The sequence below is a fragment of the Dasypus novemcinctus genome, chromosome X, assembly GCF_030445035.2.
Source record: "Dasypus novemcinctus isolate mDasNov1 chromosome X, mDasNov1.1.hap2, whole genome shotgun sequence".
Classification (NCBI taxonomy): Eukaryota; Metazoa; Chordata; class Mammalia; order Cingulata; family Dasypodidae; genus Dasypus; species Dasypus novemcinctus.
The window spans coordinates 177839527-177847198 of NC_080704.1; positions in this window are offsets into that span (position 1 = coordinate 177839527).

Below are 7672 nucleotides of genomic sequence, written 5' to 3' on the forward strand. Positions count from 1 at the left end.
TGAGTAATAGAAGAAATTTTAGCACTGAGGTGGAGAAACTGACCACATTAGTTGCTGAGGGCAGGGAGAGAGTAGAAGAGATGTAATGTGGGGGCATTTTGGTGATTTTGAGTTATATTTAATGATATTACATGGTCAGATGCTGGATGTTATATGTCCTACCATAACCGATTGAATGTACTGAGGGAGAGTGCAAACTACAGGGTAACCTATTATTTTTGGGCATCAATGCCCCAAAATGTGTTCACCCGGTGTGATGAGTGTGCCACAATGATGAGGGAGGTTGTTGGGGTGGAGGAAGTGGGGTTGGGTGTTGGGGGTATACAGGAACCTCTTACAATTTTTAATGAAACATTTTTTATGTGTGATGTATATATCTTTAAAAAATACAATCCACAAAATGATGTGATGGTCTGTGGGGTGTGGGCTATATGGGAACCTCTTTTTTTTATGTTTTTTAATGTAATATTCCTTGTGATCTATTAACATTAATTTAAAAATTAATAAATAACAAAAAAATGACAAAGAATACAGAATTCACAAAATTAGTTTACAAAAGTCACTAAACAAATAAACAACTTATGTCCAGAAACAATAACAAATCCTGAGGAGGGTGGGGAAATTTGGCATCTGAGTGAGTGCACATCATAATCTCTCATGCAAATAAGTGGCTGGGTGCATAACCTCTCCTACAAAGAAGTGGCTGGGTGGGTTTGGAGTCCTGCCAGAGCGGGCTGTTTTGGGAGCTTGCAAGGCAGGATGTATCTGGACGTCGATTTGGAGAGAAAGTGACAGAAGTGATGCTTGCTAGATGTAGAATTTTGGATTTCTGACACAGAGAAGTTGTGCGCAGGAACCTTTCCCCTAGGGCTAGTGACCACGGTGTTCCCAGAAAACTGTTGGTTGTGCAGCAGCATTCCCAAGCCCCATGTATCCCAGATGCATGGTTTCAGGGTCCATGCCCTATAAGTCTCCTAGCCCATGCTCCGCAGACTGACATACCTTGACTCCACAATATACTAGACTTCCCTTTCCTGAATCCAGCGCTCACTACCTGAGTTCCATGATTGCCCTAGCCCTCCGGTTTTGGATTGGCTCTGTGAGGGTGAGAGAGTTGGTGGAAGAAGTGGAGGGCATAGGAGAGAAGGTTCTATTTTCTGGTCCCACCCTTTTTTTTCTTTTCTTTTTTAGAGATTGGAGGGGCATACCAGCTGGATTTGGGAATGCCTGGGAAGAAAGGAGAGGTGAATCTGCTCAAAAAGTCCAATTTACCTAAATGCCCTGGGATAGGAAACTTGGTCTGGGAGAAGGAGTCAGAATATCAGTTAGCCATCCTCTAGCACATTTAAGGAAGAGGGAACTTAGGACACGCTTTCCAATGTTCCAATAGCATATTTGGGGTTCTTAGTGAGGTGAAAGGTGCTCTCTCCTGGTAATAGTCATTGTTTTCTGCGTTAAGTTGATTAAATTAGGACCCACTTCATCTCCTACCAGACCCCTCACGCAGCTATCCTGCTGCGCTGGGAGAGAGGGAAGTGAGGAAGAGAGAAAAGGCAAATGTCAGAATCCTAAAAGTTTTATTTAACTGTGAAGAGGATTCTTAGCTTGAAACTTTGATTTTTTTTGTTTTGGTTGGTTTGTTTTCTGGTTTTTCCTACTCTTTACCTCCCAAAGGTTCTTTTTCTTTTCTTTTTTTCTCTTTTTATTGTTTGCTTCCCCTCTTCTTTGTCCCCCCATTTTTTTCTTTTTCTTCTGTATTTTTTTTTTTTTTTTGCATTTTGTATTAGATGCTGCAGGGACACTTCACATTTGTTGAGTTTCCTCATCCTCCATTTCCACTTTTCTGAGTATATTGATTTTGGCCACCAATACTATCCTCTATCCTCTATATCTTTCTATCCTCCTTCATTTATTGTTTCTCTTACATTCCACCTCTCTTTGTTTCGTCCCCAATTTTTCTAATTTTTTCTTCTAATACCTTGGTTCTGTTTTCTGTCCTTTATGCACTCTTGATATTATTGTCTTTCTTTTCTCTTTCCCTCTCTCAGGAAAACACTGGCCTTTTAATTTATACTATATTCCCCCTCATATTCAGCTGACTGTCTCATTATAGGTACTTTACTTTATTTACTGTTGTAACCCCACACAGCTTGCATGACTCTAATATCCATTACCCTAGATCTCACATGATTCCACTGTTAACATTTATTATCAATACTACTGTTAAACATTTTGTTTTTTTACTCATTTTTCTTTCCCTGGCCCTGATATTTCGTTCAAGTGAACTTAGCCAGCAACAAGAAAACAGAATAAGAAGAAAAAAGTGACAAAGAGAAGACATAACACATATGTGAAAACAACAACAAATTAAAACCCAAGAGTAGACAAAGAAGCTAAGGAACTGATTAAATCTCTCAAGATAAAATGATGACTAGACAGCAACAAAAAACTACAAACAAAATCAATAATCAGGAAAACATGGTCCAACCCAATGAACAAATTAAAAACCAGGAAGAGGAGCAGAACATTGAACAAGTAATTAAATATCTCAAAACATATATTATCGATCAATTTAATGAAGTGATGGAAGAGATTAAGAATATGAAGAAAACACTTGGAGAGAATACAGAAGAAGTTACAATCATACACAAACAGATAATGGATATGATGCTGATGAACAGCACAATTCAACTAATCAAAAATTCACTCTCAGCAAATAACAGTAAATTAGAAGAGGCAGAGGAGAGAATTAGTGATGTGGAAGACAATACATATGAAATCAAACAGATATTGGAATTGATGGATAAAAAGATTTAAAAAATCCAGCTGTGACATAGGGACCTGAATGATAACACGAAACACACAAACATATGCATTAGAGGCATCTGAGAAAGAGAAGAAAAGGGAAAGGGGACAGAAGGGATATTGGAGGAAATAATGGCTGAAAACTTCCAAAATCTTCTAAGGGAGATGGATGCACATATCCAAGAAGCACAACACACCCCAAAAACCAAAAATCCCAACAGGCCTACCACAAGACATATACTTGTCAAATTATTCAATGCTCAAGACAAAGAGAAAATTCTAAAAACAGCAAGAGAAAAGAGAACTAACACAAACAAAGGAGGCTCCATAAGATTAATTGCTGATCTCCCATCTGAAACAATGGAGGAATGAACACACTGGTATGATATAGTCAAGGTACTAAAAGAAAAGAAATGTCCAAACAAGAATACTCTATCCAGCTAAGCTAGCATTCAAAAATGATGGAGAGTTCAAATATTCACAGATAAACAGAAACTAAGAGAGTATGCCAAGAAGAATCCTACCCTTCAAGAAATACTAAAGGGAGTTCTGCAGGAAGAAAGAAAAAAACAGGAAAGGCAGAGTTGGAGCAGAGTGTAAGAGCAACAAAAAAGACAAAAATAGAAGGAAAAAAATTTCACAAACACAAGTCTAAACAAATTATGGCTAACATAAATAATTCCTTGAAAGTAATAATATTGAATATAAATGGAGTAAACTCACCTTTCAAAAGAATCAGACTGGAAGATTGGATAAGGAAATATGACCCTTCTATATGCTGTCTACAAGAAACACATCTTAGACCCAGAGATTCAAGGAGGTTGAAAGTGAATGGCTAGAAAACATTCTTATGAGCAAACAATAACCAAGAAAAAGGCAGGAGTAGCTATATTAATATCAGACGAAACAGACTTTAAAAGCAAAGCAATTGTGAGAGACAAAGATGGGTACTACATATTAGTTAAAGGGATAATCTTTCAAGAAGAACAAACAATCATAAATATTTATGCTCCTAAAAAGGGTGCCTCCAAATATGGGAGGCAAACACGGGAAAAACTAATGAAAGAATAGATACATCTACAATTATATTGGGGGAACTTAATACACCATGATCAACTTTGGACAGAAAAAATCAAAAGAGAATCAATACAGAAAAAAACGTTGAACAATATATTAGAGGAGGTGGACCTAATAGATATTTACAGATCATTGCACCTGAATAGAGTCTGATATACATTTTTCTCAAGTGCACATGGATCATTCTCCAAGATAGACCATATGCAAGGCCACAAATAAAGACTCAATGAAATCAGAAAGTTCTAAATCATACAAAATAATTTCACTGAACACAGTGGAGTGAAGCTGGAATTGTGCAAGGACCAGAGACCCAGATTTCACACCATGCTATGGAAAAGAAGCAGCACTCTTAGGAAAAAAGTGGTTCAAAGAGGAAATCTCAAAGGAATTAATAAATACCTTGAAACTAATGAAAATGATAAAACAGCATACCAAACTTATGGGTTGCAGCAAAAGCAGAACTGAGAGGGTAATTTATAGCCATAAATTCATACATCAAAAAAGAAGAAAGAGCAAAAATTGCAGAACTAAGTGCACATTTTGAGGAATTATTAAAAAAAGAACAAAAAGAACAAAGTAACCCCACAGGAAGAAAAAAAAATAAATATCAAAGATTAGAGGAGAACTAAATGAAATAGAAAATAAGAAAGCACTTGAAAAGAAAAACAAAACCAAGAGGTGTTTCTTTGAGAAGATCAATAAAATTGAAAACCCTTAGCCAGATTAACAAAGAAAAAAGAGAAGATGCAAATACTCAAAATAAGAAAGGAGAAAGGAGGTATCACTACTGACCCCACAGAAATAAAGATTATCATAAGAGGATAATTTAAAAAACTATATCCCTACAAAAATGTCAATTAGTAGGAAATGGAAAAATTCTTAGAAACACATAAGCAGCCTATATTGATCAAAGAAGAAATTGATGATTTAAACAAACAAATCACAAGTAAATAGATAGACTCAGTCATTAAAAACTTTCCAACTAAGAAGAGCCCTGGGCAAGATGGCTTGACAGGTGAACTTTACAAAACATTCCAGAAAGTACTAACGCCAATCTTGCTGAAACTCTTCAAAAAAAAATCAAAACAGAAGGAACGTTACTTAACTCATTCTATGAAACCAAAATTACCATAGTACCAAAGCCAAACAAAGACACCACAAGAAAGGAAAATTACAGACTAATTTCTCTAATGAACCTAGATGCAATAATCCTCAACATAATACTTGCTAACCGTATTCAATAACACATTAGACAAATTATACACCATGACTAAGTGAAAATCATTCCGGGTATGCAAGAACGGTTCAACAAAAGAAAATCAATCAATGTAATGCACCATATAAACAGATTGAAGGAAAAAATCACATGATTATATCTATAGATGCAAAAAATAATTTGACAAAATACTGCACCCATTCTTGACAAAAAACACTGCCAAAGATCAGAATACAAGGAAATTTTCTGAATATGATAAAGAGTATATATGAAAAACACACAGCCAGCATCGTTTACAATGATTAAATCCTAAACTCTTTCCCTCTGAAATCAGGAAAAAGACAAGGATGCCCACTATCAACTCTTCTATTTATCATTTACTTAGAAGTACTTGCTCGATCACTGAGGCAAGAACCAGATATCAAACAAATTCAAAGTGGAAAGAAGGCAGCCAAATTTCTTTATTTGCAGATGACATGATTCCATATATAGAAAACCCTGAGAAGTCTACAACAAATCTTCTAGAACTAATAAATGAGTTTAGTAAAGTCGCAGGTTATAAGATCAATGCGCAAAAATCAGTAGCATTTCTGTACACCAAAAATGAGCAGGCTCATGAGGAAACCAAGAAAATAATAACATTTACAATAGTCAATTAAAAAATCAAACACCTAGGAATAAATTTAACCAAAGATGTAAAAACCTCATACACAGAGAACTACACAAGACTGTTCAAGGAAATCAAGGAAGACCTAAATAAATGGAAGAATATTCCCTGTTCATGGATAGGAAGACTAAATATTATTAAGTTGTCTATACTACCCAAACTGATTTACACTTTCAATGCAATCCAAATAAAAATCAACACAGCATTCTTTAAGGAACTAGAAAAAATAGCTATGAAATTTATTTGGAAAGGAAAGAGGCTCCGAATAGCCAAAGACAATACTGAAAAAGAAAAAGAAAATTGGAGAAATCACACTACCTGACTTCAGAGCATACTACAATGCTACAGTAGTGAAAACAGCATAGTATTGGCAGAAGGAGAGACACATAGACCAATGGAATCGAATTGAGAGTTCTGATATAGGTCATCATATATAAAGTCATATAATTTTCAATAAAGCCGCCAAACCCTCTCAACTGGGAGAGAATGGCCTATTCAAGAAATGGTGCCTGGAGAACTGGATATCCATATGCTAAAGAATGAAAGAAGATTCCCAACTCAAACCTTATACAAAAATCAACTCAAAATGTATCAAAGACCTAAACATAAGAGCCAAGACTATAAAGAATTTGCAAAGCAGTGTAGGGAAGCATCTATGGGACCTTGTAATAGGAAATATCTTCCTGAACTTCACACCAGAAGCACGAGCAGCAAACGAACAAATAGATAAATCAGACTTCCTCAAAATTAAAGCCTCCTGCACCTCAAAGGCGTGTGTCACGAAAGTGAAAAGAGAACGTACACAATGGGAGAAAATATTTGGTAACTATATATCTGATAGGAGACTTATAATCTGCATATATAAAGAACTTCAATATCTTGAAAATAAAAAGACAAACAGCTCATTTAAAAAATGGGAAAAGATTTAAACAGACACTACTCCAAAGAAGAAATACAAATGGCTAAAAGTACATGAAAAAATGCTCCAAATCTCTAGCTATTAGGGAAATCCAAATCAAAACTTCAATGAGGTACCATCTTAATCCCATAAGATTGGCAGCTATGAATAAAACAGAAGACTAGAAATGCTGGAGAAGATATGGAGAAATGGGAACACTCATCCACTCTTGGTGGGAATGCAGAAAGATCCAGCCATTCTGGAGGATAGGTTGACAGTTTCTCAAAAAACTAGCTATATATTTGTCATATGACGCAGCAATTCCACTGCTGGGTATATACCCAGTTGAAATGAAAACAAGGACACAAACCAATATATGCACACCAATGTTCATAGCAGCCTTGTTCACTATTGCCAAAAGTTGGAATCAATTCAAATGCCCATTAACAGATGAATGGATAAATAAAATGTAGTATATACATACAATGGAATACTACTCAGCTTTAAGAACAAATATACTACAAACACACCTGATAACATGGATGAATCTTGAGAACTTTATGTTGAGTGAAGCAACCCAGGCATTGTAGGACAAATACTACATGACATCAATGATATGAAATAAGTAAACCAAGCTGCCTTAGAGAGCTAGAGAATGGATGATAGGCTTAAAAGAAATTGGGGGCAGAGGAAGAATGTAAGCTGACACCTACATGGGTGAAATCTATAATAAGCTGAAGGTAATTATTTGTACAAGGAAGGGATAAAATGGGGGCCTAGGGTTACCTTTGGGTGGGGCTTTGTGGGCTTGAGGGTGGATAGGGATGGGAGGATGGGTAATATTGCCCATGAAACTGGGGTTGGTGGAGGAACATATGAACATAGGAGAATGTCAGATATTTGGTTAAGAGTACAATTCTGAGAAAACTTTTTCAGATATATAATAAGAAAGGTTACCTGTTTAAAACGCTTAAAGGGCATAATCTGACATGGGACAGGCCTCTAGGGA